We start from the raw sequence: 12,020 nt of genomic DNA, 5'->3' as shown, positions 1-12,020 counted from the left end.
CTACACGCCCACCTCATGTCATGGAGGGCATGTGATTTTTCCCAATTTTCATCATTATTTAAATACCGAAAAATCCAAAAATAAATTAATTCAAAATTAATTATATTTTTGTTAAATCAAACAATTAATTAATTACACATAATTATACAATAATTATGTTTAGTGCATAGAAAAATACTTTACTTATTAAATAAGTCATTTTGCCTATTTTTGTATTTATCTTTGTCAGTGTTTGTTTGAGCCATTTCAGGGACCATGAACCTATAACATTAAGCTCCAATAAATTAAAACTAAATAATTAAACTCTTTAATCATTATAATTAATTTATTAATTCTGATATTTCTCCACTATAAATTCAGAATTGAACTCTTTATGTTATAGATACACTTATAAAGAAATCTTATTTTAAGTTGTCCATTGATATAACCATCTTACAATAGTTCAACCATCTAATTAATTAGTTCATAAATTAGAATGGAAGAATTACCATTTTACCTTTCTAATTTACTTCTTATTCATTAAGTACAATTAATTCACTAGTGAACAATTAATCTATAATCTAATTATAGATTTGAGCTCAAAATCATTCAGTTTCAGAATTAACCATTAAGGGAACCAATATACGATCAGTTAGGAAATATTAGATTTTGTATTGTTGATACATGTTCACAGCCATCCATGATATTAAATCTCCAAAACAAAAGTCATTAGCATCATTCTATGAAGAAACCTTAACGAATGAATCAAAAGATTTAATAAACATAAACAGGAGTTCATGAACACTAAGGATTTAGGTTGATCTATAAATGATCATCAGTTATGATATGAATTATAAATCTTTATTATTAAATGGTTTTTGGATAAAGACTTTTATTCATATCGGTCCCTGTCATATATAATCATATTATATAAAGCACATTTACTGAGATGTCTTACCACATCAATAATCCGAATCTAGATTATTTATATCAACATGATACTTAGTAAACCGTACTTACAACCCCAATTAAAGAATTCCATAACTTCAATTTGTTGTTGACTATTTTTATTCATTCATGTGATCTTAATTCTCTCGTACTAATACAAGATCATATCCTCAATAATGAATATGGAATTTTTCTGCTATTTACAAAAATTATTCAAACAATAATTTAATAATATAAATATAACAATAATAGACCATTGTATTTATTTATTTATTCGTTGAAATAATAAATGTCTTTTACATGCTTTTAGGTCATACTCCTAACAGTCCTCTGTTTACTAATCGACGTAGGGTAAATCATAACTCTAAACCATAAAAATGATAAAAATTCTTGGGGCTTGCTATCTGAGGAAGTCATATGCCCAAGCGACTATAAAACATATCCTTGGGGCTTGCTATCTAAGCAAGTCATATGCCCAAGGACTATAAAACATAATTATACATATACATATTATAGCATAAAACATATCATAACATAAACATATATACACATATAATCTATCCTATTTTCCTTACCAAAACCCAGGATAGTTGAGAACAAGAATGGGATTTGGAACACTCCTAAAAACCAACAGCAAAAACCATGAGTATTTCTAAAGAATGAAGATGAAAAGAGAACTAAACCATCAAGAAGAAACTTACCGAAAAGAACCTTAAGTTTCAAGAAACTTAAACACCTAACCAAAAATCATAAACAAGAGTTAGGATCTGAAAGAAAATAAAAGAAACTAAAGAACCATGAAGATCTAAACTTAAGGATAAGAATACCTTGAATGATCTTATGAATTGATCTAAACATCGATACTGAAATATCACTATATCTCACTTCCCAAGTGTTTAGAAAAGTTTAGATTGATAAAGCTTTTAACCCAAAACCCAAGTGTTTCTCTCTATAGTAACCTTAGCAACTTGGAGGATCTGAAGACTACTTGAAAAATGAAGAAAATTGCTGAGTACTAGGTCCTATTTATAGAGTTCAAGGAGTGAAACTAACCCCTTTTAATTTGAATAAATAAATGAATATAAAATGAAAAAGATTTGAATTTTCATTTAACAGACGCCCAGAACTCAGTCAAAATCGTTCAGATGCAGGTCTAAGTAGTTAAGGCTATTTTAAAATTTAAAAATCACAAACTTCCAAAAATGTGAGTTGGAGCCGATATATCGCCCCTATAAGGGATATATCGCCTCCCCCATATTCCTGAGCCCCGTTCGATCGTTCGTGCAAAGTCGACGTGTTTTCCGTATCTTCCGTAGGCGATATATCGGCCCATATAGCTGCGATATATCGGCATACGTTGATATATCAAACATCTATTTGCATTTTTTCAACATATTTTGACTTGAGAAAACAGCTTTGTCTAAGTCTAAACGTGATCCTAATAGCTGCTGGAAGGTTCTAGAGCTTCTAGATCTCTCTTTTATTTAAACTATTCATCAAGAATACTTAAATCCTTAATAAACATGATTATGACAAGTGTCATGCTCTTAATAATTCTATCTAAACCTTAGGTTATAATAAATATATTTATAGGACGAGCAATATTAATCAAACCTTATGTTATAATTAATATTTCTAAACTATAGGTTAAACTTATAAAATCCATAACTATTGCTATGAGTCTCGGCTTAAACCAAAATCCACAGAAACTATCATACTACTACTACTGCTGCTGCTACTGCTACTGCTTCTGTTGCTGCTACTACTTCTGCTGCTGCTACTGATGTTGCCTTCTGTTCAGAACTATTACTCCATAGGACCTTGACTATCAGAATACTCTTAGACCGTAATTCCTTCATCCCTCTATCTAGGATGCTAACCGGTCGTTCCTCGTAACTCAAATCTTTCTGGAGTGCTATCATATTGTACTTGAGGATGTGAGATGGGTCTGACACATATCTACGCAGCATTGAGATGTGAAATACATTATGGCTATTTGCTAGAGCTGGCAGTAGGGCTAATCTATATGGAACTTGTAACACCCCAAGTTGCTAATAAGGTTTAGGACCTTGATTAGTGTGCCTGGAGGGAAATAAGTGAATCAACATGATAATATATGAATTTGAATGAGTATGTGATTAGAATGCATGTTTAGGTGGTATAAATATGCATGTGGGCCTCGTTTGTATGTTAGGGGTAAATTGGTAATTTTAGCCCGCTGAGGGCATAAATGTGATAATTGTATTATGTGAATTGTACCACGTGGGTGTGGTGATATTAATGTGATGCACGTGCCGAGACGGTCCTAGAGAGCTAGTTAACTCAAAAGTCACAATGGGATTTCATACCCAGCTCGGGAGGAGCCTAGGGGTACTTTGGGGAATTTCGTGAGTTGAGTTGAGAATTTGTGGTTAATGGTTATTGGTGATTGAGTAACCATTAGTAACTGTTGAGAGTAACAAGTTTAGATGGGAAAATGGTAGAATTGTAATATAGGTGAAAGGACAAAGGTGCCCTTGAGGTTTAGTTAGGAAGGAATTTTTATGGAAGGGTAGAGTGGTCATTAAGCAAGGGTTAGATAAGTTCAACTGAGGGAGAAGGGGTCATTCACGTTCAACATTTAGCCAAATTGAGCCCTTGCTAAAATTGGTTGAGAGCTTAGAGAAGAAAGAGGGAAAAACTAAAGGCAATCTCTTGGGATCAAGAAGGGAAGTGAAGCTAAGGGAACTTGGAGGATTACTCAGTGAATTGAGGTAAGGAAATTATGTGTATATGTTTTAGAGTTTAGCTAAGAATATCATGGAATTGAGGATTGAATTATGTGCTTTGCTTGGTGAATTCTTGGGATGAAATGAGGTTAGGTTCAACAGAAGGTTGTGATTTGAGCTTGGAACTTAATTGGGAAGGGCAGCTCAAGTTGAATTCTTGATTGAGGTAAGAGTACTAAACATGTTTGAATTCTCATAACGGTTATGGTTTAAGAGTCTAGAAGTCTGGTTTACACTTCTCTCAAGTTTTGGTTTAAGTGTTTGAAATCTGAAACTCAAGTGTGAATTTTGGGTGTGATTGTGTGTTTGAGCTTGTTGGTGGTGTTAATAGGTTGTTAGATGGTTTATTTGGGGTTTTGGATTGATTTTGAGGTTTGGGTATGCATTGGGGTTGAATTGGGAGTGTTTTGGCTCAGGGAAAACCCAGATTTCTGGGTTCGCGAAGGAGCGTCGCGGCCCTATTCTTTGGCGTCGTGGCGCGAGGCTGTTTCTGGGATGGGGGAGTGCTCTCTGACTTGCTGAGCGTCGCGGCCCTCAAAGGCAGCGCCACGGCGCTAGGTTATTTTCAGAACAAGGAATTTTGCAATTTTGGGCTTTTGCTCCGAGGGTTCGAGGTATGTTTCTGATGTATTGTTTTAGGAATTTGGGGATTCCGAGAGTGTGGGATTGGTCCCGGGAAGTGGTTTTGGATTGGTTAGCATTAAAGGATATTTTATATGTGTTGTGACTAGGTCTTCAGAGAGGCTCAGGATAGAGGACTGTGCTCGAGGCTTTGGTGCATTGTGAAGCTCGGGATACAGGTAAGAAAACGGTAACACCCGTGGATCAGGGCATGGGCCATAGCGTTGTTGCAGGGCATGGCCCTAGATTGCATTATTGTTAGGATGTAGTTTTGTTTGAGTTATTATATGCATGAATGTTGTTTAAGTATGCTATATGTGTGGATATAGTAACATGAACGGCAAAGGAGCCGAGAACGGCGAGGGGTCGAGAACGGCAGTGGGGCCGGGAATACCACTTAGCACGTGGAGTGCTTACGGATAGGGTGAGACCCCAACGGATACATGGGATATCCTTACGGTGTAGACTGAGATCCCAAGCCTTGGTAACGCTTCTGGGACGGCATGGCCGTACATGTGTGTTTAAATCTTATGGATTGTCTTATTAGATATGAGTTATCTGTTATAGTGATTGTATGATATGCATATGTTATGTGATGTTTGAGTTTTCTTGCTGGGCTTCGGCTCACGGGTGCTCTGTGATGCAGGTAAGGGCAAAGAGAAAGTCAACCAGCCATGAGTACGGAGAGCGTGGGGGCGGCGCGTACATGTTTGGCCTGCCCGACTGCTTTGGTTGGGGATATTTTTGAGAAATGGATGTACAAACCCTAGTTTTGATGGTTAATTACTTATAAACCTATTTTGAATTGTAAATATTTTTCAAACCTCATTTTGGGATCCCGAATGTTAAACTCTTTAACTTTTAACGATCTAGAGTGCTTTTAAAGATTACAGCCTAAATTCATATTTAATCACACTTTTATTATTAAAACCTCGTCTAGCGAGCTAATTGTACATTTTAAACTCACTTAGTAACGGCTCTAAGGTAGTAGGGCGTTACAGAACTATTCCCACCTTGTCCAATATCTCAAAAGGACCTATAAATCGGGGACTAAGCTTGCCTTTCTTCCCAAACCGCTTCACACCTTTCATAGGAGATATCTTTAAGAAGACTTGATCTACGACTTTGAATTCCACATCACGTCGCTTGGCATCCGCATAACTTTTATGTCAACTTTGTGCAACGAGCATATGCTTTCTAATCAGCGCTACTGCATCATGAGCCTCTCTAACAGCTTCAGGTCCAAGAAGTTGCCTTTCTCCTACCTCGTTCCAATGTAACAGCGATCGACACCTCCTTCCATAAAGTAACTCATAGGGTGCCATCCCGATCGTTGACTGGTAGCTATTATTGTAGGAGAATTCTATAAGTGGCAAATACTTACTCCACGATCCTCCGAAGTCAAGTTCACATGCGTGCAACATATCCTCTAAAATCTGTATGGTACGCTCAGACTGACTGTCGGTCTGAGAATGAAATGTCGTGCTAAGACTTAACTTGGTACCCATAGCTTGCTACAAGCTTCCCCAAAATCTCGATGTAAACACTGGTCCTCTATCGGATACTATGGTCTTAAGGATTCCATGCGGTCGTACTATTTCTTGGGCATAAATGTCTGCTTACTGGTCTATTGTGTACGTAGTCTTGACAGGCAGGAAGTGAGCTGACTTGGTTAGTCTTTCTACTACTACCCAAGCCGAGTCGTGCTGCTTATTTGATCATGGTAGTCCTGTCCCGAAGTCCATGGCTATGTCTTCCCACTTCCATTCTGGGATACTAAGTGGTTGCAATAAGCCTGTAGGCCGCTGATGTTCTGCTTTCACTTGCTGGCATACTAAGCATTTAGACACATATTCTACTACATCTTTCTTCATTCCTGGCCACCAATATAATGCCTTAAGGTCATGAGTCATCTTGGTCGACCTTGGGTGAACTAAGTATCGAGTATTGTGTGCCTCTTCTAAAATCTTCATCTTAATTCCATGGTTACTCAGCACGCATACCCGGCCCTTATATCTCAAGAACCCCTGTCCTGATATAGAGAAATCAGTGGCCTTGCCTTCTTTGACTGCAACTATGTGAGATACTAATGTGTCATCATGGCCTTGCTTGATCCATATATCTTCTAACAGACTTGACTGGATGGACAAGTTAACTAGTTTACCAATAACTACTTCCATTCCGACATTGATCAGCTCTTGCTAAAGCGGCTTTTCTATTCTGGATATTGCTTCTAGATTCCCATAACACTTCCTACTTAGCGCATCAGCAACTACGTTTGCTTTTCCTGGGTGGTATAGGATTTCACAGTCATAATCCTTTACTAATTCTAACCACCTGCGATGCCTCATGTTGAGCTCCTTTTGCGTGAAGAAATACTTTAGGCTCTTGTGGTCCGTATAAATCTCACACTGTTCTCCATAAAGATGGTGACACCATATTTTCAATACAAACACCACCGCTTCGAACTTCATATCGTGCGTTGGATAGCATTGCTCGTTCCTTTAGCTGCCTTGAGGCATAGGCTATCACTTTGTCGTTCTGCATCAGCACACAACCCAAACCTGCTTCTACGCATCACAGTAGACTACAAACTTGTCGTTGGGTGTTGGTACACAAAGTACTGGTGCTGAGCATAACTTATCCTTGAGCAACTGGAAGCTCTCTTCACATCTATTTGTCTAGTTAAACCTTTGCTGTTTTTGGGTCAGGTTGGTAAGCAGAGTGGCTATCTTAGAAAAGCCTTCTACAAACCTCCGATAATAGCCTGCTAGCCCGAGAAAACTTCTAACCTCTGATGCATTCTTAGGTCTTGGCCAATCCTTCACAGCCTCTACCTTAGCTGGGTCTACAGCAACTCCATCCTTGGATACTATGTGGCTGAGGAATGCTACTTGCGAAAGCCAAAATTCACACTTCTTGAACTTGGCGTAAAGTTGATGCTCCTTCAGTCGTAACATGGTCATTAATAAATGTTCCTCGTGCTCGACTTCATCCTTGGAGTACACCAAAATATTGTCGATGAATACTAAGATGAATTTATCCAAATAATCCTTGAAGACCCGATTCATTAAATCCATAAATGCGGCTGGAGCATTGGTAAGACCAAATGACATAACTAGAAACTCGTAATGTCCATATCGAGTTCTAAAAGCTATCTTGGGAATATTCTCGTCCTGTACCTTGAGCTGGTGATACCCGAACCGTAGATCAATCTTAGAAAACACGCTTGCTCCTCGGAGTTGATTAAACAAGTCGTCAATCTGGGGTAGTGGGTAATTATTCTTGATTGTCTCCTTATTCAACTCGCGGTAATCTATACACATATGCATGCTTCTGTCCTTCTTCTTCACAAATAGAACTGGGGCTCCCTATGGTAAATGGCTTGGTCTAATAAAACCCAAGTCCAGAAGTTCTTGTAGCTGCGTCTTCAACTCCTTGAGTTTGGTAGGTGCCATCTAGTATGGTTCCTTTGAGATAGGCTCGGTTCCCAGTACTAATTCGATTGTGAAGTCAATTTCCCGTGTCGATGGTAACCCTGGTAAGTCGTCAGGAAATACTTCTAGAAATTCCTTTATAATGCGGACGTCTCCAACCTTTAATGGTGTTTCCTTTACCACATCTGTGATGCTGGCTAAGAATTCGTGACATCCTTTCTCTATCATCCTTTGAGCTTTGAGAGATGAAATAAGTGGTGTTCGTAGTCCTGAAACCTTTCCCATAAAGCATAATTTCTGACTGTTAGGAGTTTCGAACATCACTTGCTTGCGTCTACACTCGATGGTTACGCCATGACTTGCTAGCCAATCCATGCCCAGTATCACGTCAAATTCTTTGATCTCTAGCTCTATCAGGTCTCCTTCTAGTTATACACCCTCAATTTTGATCGGTACGCCTCGTACTATCCGTGATGATAGGACTACTTTGCCCGAAGGCAATTTTGTCATAAACCTAGTTCTAAATCTTTCACAAGGTTTGTATAATTTCTCTATCATTCCTAACGAGATATACAAGTGTGTTGCTCTCGAATCAAATAATACTGAACATATATTATCGAGGATAGGAATCTGACCTGTGACCACTTTGTTACTAGCTTCAGCTTCTCCCTGGGTCAAGGCAAAGACTCTGGCAAGAACCATCTTGCTGTTCCTTTACTCTTGTTGCTTGAGTTGTGGACATTCCCTCTTCTGATGACCTTCCTGGCCACAATTGTAACATCCATTGGTGTTTTCACGGCACTCACCATGATGTTTCTTTTTACATTTGGAGTACTGTGGGTATTCTACATAACCCGACCTATTACTTCCATTGCTTGTCCGTGCTCTTTTGTCATTGTTGGATTGCTTACTGTAAGGATGCCTTCTCTTTTGGCCATTATTGTTGCTATGCTGATGGTTGTTGTTGTGGTTCCGACCGTTCTGAGGTTGACTCTGCTGTTTAGGTTCATGCTTGCTGGCCTCCTCCTTACTAACATTTTCCGGAAGCCTTTCCACTTCTATAGCCGTTTCTAGAGCATCAGCGTAAGAAGTGGTTCCAGGAGTTGCTAGCTTGACTCCTAGCTCAATCTATGGTCTAAGTCCTCTAACAAACTTGGTGACACTCAGGAAATCGGTTGGTACCAACTTTGGTGCAAACTTGTCTAGTCGGTCGAACTGTCGAGCATACTCTGCTACCGTTAAGTTTCCCTGGTTCAGACTGGTGAATTCTTCTACCCTCATAGCGATGATTGCCGAGTTGTAGTACTTCTTATGAAAGAGCTCCACAAATCTAGTCCATGTCATGGTGGCGATGTCATGAGTCTGCTGAACTAAATTCCACTAGATTCTAGCATCCCTCTTTAGAAGAGACAAAATGCAGGATATGCGGTCCGTGTTGCCGCGGTTCATGTGTGCTAGGATTGGCTCTACATTCCTGAGCCATTCTTCCACCTCGAAGGGGTCGGTTTTCCCTTCAAAGTTTGGAGTGTGTTGCTTACAAAACCGCTCGTAGATTGGCTCTATGTACTGAGCTGGGTAAGGCGCCTAGTTCGCCATTGGCCATCCCCCATAAAGACCTACTTGTTGGGGTGCTTGAACCGCTGGCTAAGGCTGCGGTTGCGGCTGAGGCTGGTGCTGAGTCTGTGCATGTTGTCATTGTTGCTGTAGCAATTCTTCCACTTGTTGTCGTAGCTGGACAATTTCAGCGGTGTTGTCAACCGAAGGCGGTGGTGCACTTCTGTTAGTAGCAACATTGATAGCACGCGCTCCCCTTCTGCGAACTAAAGGGGCTTCACTAGTCTCATGGGCAATGCTGGAGGCATTGCCGGCTGTGCGTATAGATCTTCTAAGCGACATCTTCAGCAAAGTTCTAACAGTCGAGAAAAAGCGTGTTCAAACTTACCCTAATAGGCTCTAATGAAAAACTTAGTCTAAGCAAACATAACTCGGACCTATTAGTTATGATTTCTTATGGAAAGAAATTATGTAAGCCTTCTTTATAATTAGGGTGTGTTTCTATACTTAGAAAATCAGCCATCTTTATTATTTTCTAAGTCTGTTTCTAATCATCCTATATGACTAAATTCCCAGGCTCGAAACTAGTCGTTGTTCCAAAGTTAACCATATTGAGGGGGGCTGGGATCAGTAAAATCGTTCCACTACTATGGCCCCCTAACTCTCAATATAGAACCCTGTCCATTGATTTGTATCCACCCTCACCGAACTTGGTCATTATTTATTATGATTTAAAAAAAAAAATCAAACTCATACATGTCATTCAAAAATAACAATAATATTCATTTGGAAAAAGGTTTTCACTAAGCACAATCATCAATGCAAAATAAATAAACTAACATAACTAGGGTGAATCTAAAAATTAGGATCTTCTACATCTGACCATTCATCTAGCATATCATCAGCTATTTCTTCATATTCCTTATTATCTTGAGCGTCAAAATTTCGTCGAGGATGATTCATAAAGATTCTATGATTTTGCTCATTAGTGAATTGAAATTCCAACTTAGAGGTGAACCTAAGTATGAGAAAATAATATTTCATGGCTACCGATAAATCATCTTCATCATCTATAGTCTCCCATATTTCTTCTAAAGTTGAAATGACAGAAGGAAAATCTTTAAAATGCTTAATCACTAAAACATATTGCTCCATAGCTCTCATCATAATTTTCTTAGTAGTATGAAGGTGGACTATCTCCTTGTGGAATAAGATTAATCTCTGAGTGATTCTTTCTAACACTCCTACTGTATTCATTGGCTCTCTAATCCTTTTCAATGTCTTAATGGCTCGAATATCCTCATAGGTCAAGGCTCCATCCATTCTTAACTGAAAACATAATGGCTAAAACATTAGCTATAAACATAAACATAAGCATAGTAAACATAAACACTTACATTGCCAGTTAGATTCGGAGCTTGTGCGTGTGTATCAAGGAGAACTTCATGCATATGAATCGTTTCTCTGATACCAACTGTAATGACCCATTGAGTCCATTCATCCTCAAGACACATGCCAAGCTGCCATGAATCTTTCCGCCTTACATAATTATTTTCCCGCATCAAGCTAAAAATAAAGGAATGAGCCTAATGCCCAGCAAGGAAAATCTACTAACAACATATATCATAAATCATAAACAAAAGATTATATCATATACATATACTATAAAATATATGACTATAAAAACATATAACATATAGGACTAAAATATTAATGGCCATTAACTCATTAACATGGCATGTGATAAAACCATCTAGATCATCTGTCTACTAATCGAGGTAGGTTAGATCACAAGGTAGTATATGATAACCCATCTAAGTCCTCTGTCTACTAATCGAGGTAGGGTAAATCATAACTCTAAACCATGAAAATGATAAAAATTCTTGGGGCTTGCTATCTAAGCAAGTCATATGCCCAAGCGACTATAAAATATATTCTTGGGGCTTGTTATCTAAGCAAGTCATATGCCCAAGGACTACAAAACATAAGTATACATATACATATTATAGCATAAAACATATCATAACATAAACATATATACACATATAATCTATCCTATTTTCCTTACAAAAAACTAGGATAGTTGAGAACAAGAACGGGATTTGGAACACTCCTAAAAACCAACAACAAAAACCATGAGTATTTCTAAAGAATGAAGATGAAAAGAGAACTAAACCATCAAGAAGAAACTTACCAAAAAGAACCTTAAGTTTCAAGAAACTTAAACAACCTAACCAAGAATCATAAACAAGAGTCAGGATTTGAAAGAAAATAAAAGAAACTAGAGAACCATGAAGATCAGAACTTAAGGATAAGAATACCTTGCATGATCTCATGAATTGATCTAAACCTCGATACCGAAATCTCACTATATCTCACTTCCCAAGTGTTTAGAAAATCTTAGATTGATAAAGCTTTTAACCCAAAACCCAAGTGTTTCTCTCTATAGTAACCTTAGCAACTTGGAGGCTCTAAAGACTGCTTGAAAAATGAAGAAAATGGTTGAGTACTAGGTCCTATTTATAGAGTTCAAGGAGTGAAACTAACCCCTTTTAATTTGAATAAATAAATGAATATAAAATTAAAAAGATTTGAATTTTCGTTCAACAGACGCCTAGAACTCGATCAAAATCGTTCAAAGACAAGTCTAACTAGTTAAGGCTATTTTAAAATTTAAAAATCACAAACTTCCAAAAATGTGAGTTGGATTCGA

This window comes from Humulus lupulus, chromosome 1 (assembly GCF_963169125.1).
Source record: "Humulus lupulus chromosome 1, drHumLupu1.1, whole genome shotgun sequence".
Lineage (NCBI taxonomy): Eukaryota > Viridiplantae > Streptophyta > Magnoliopsida > Rosales > Cannabaceae > Humulus > Humulus lupulus.
The sequence above is the reverse complement of the archived record's forward strand: the minus strand, read 5'-3'. Positions refer to the sequence as shown.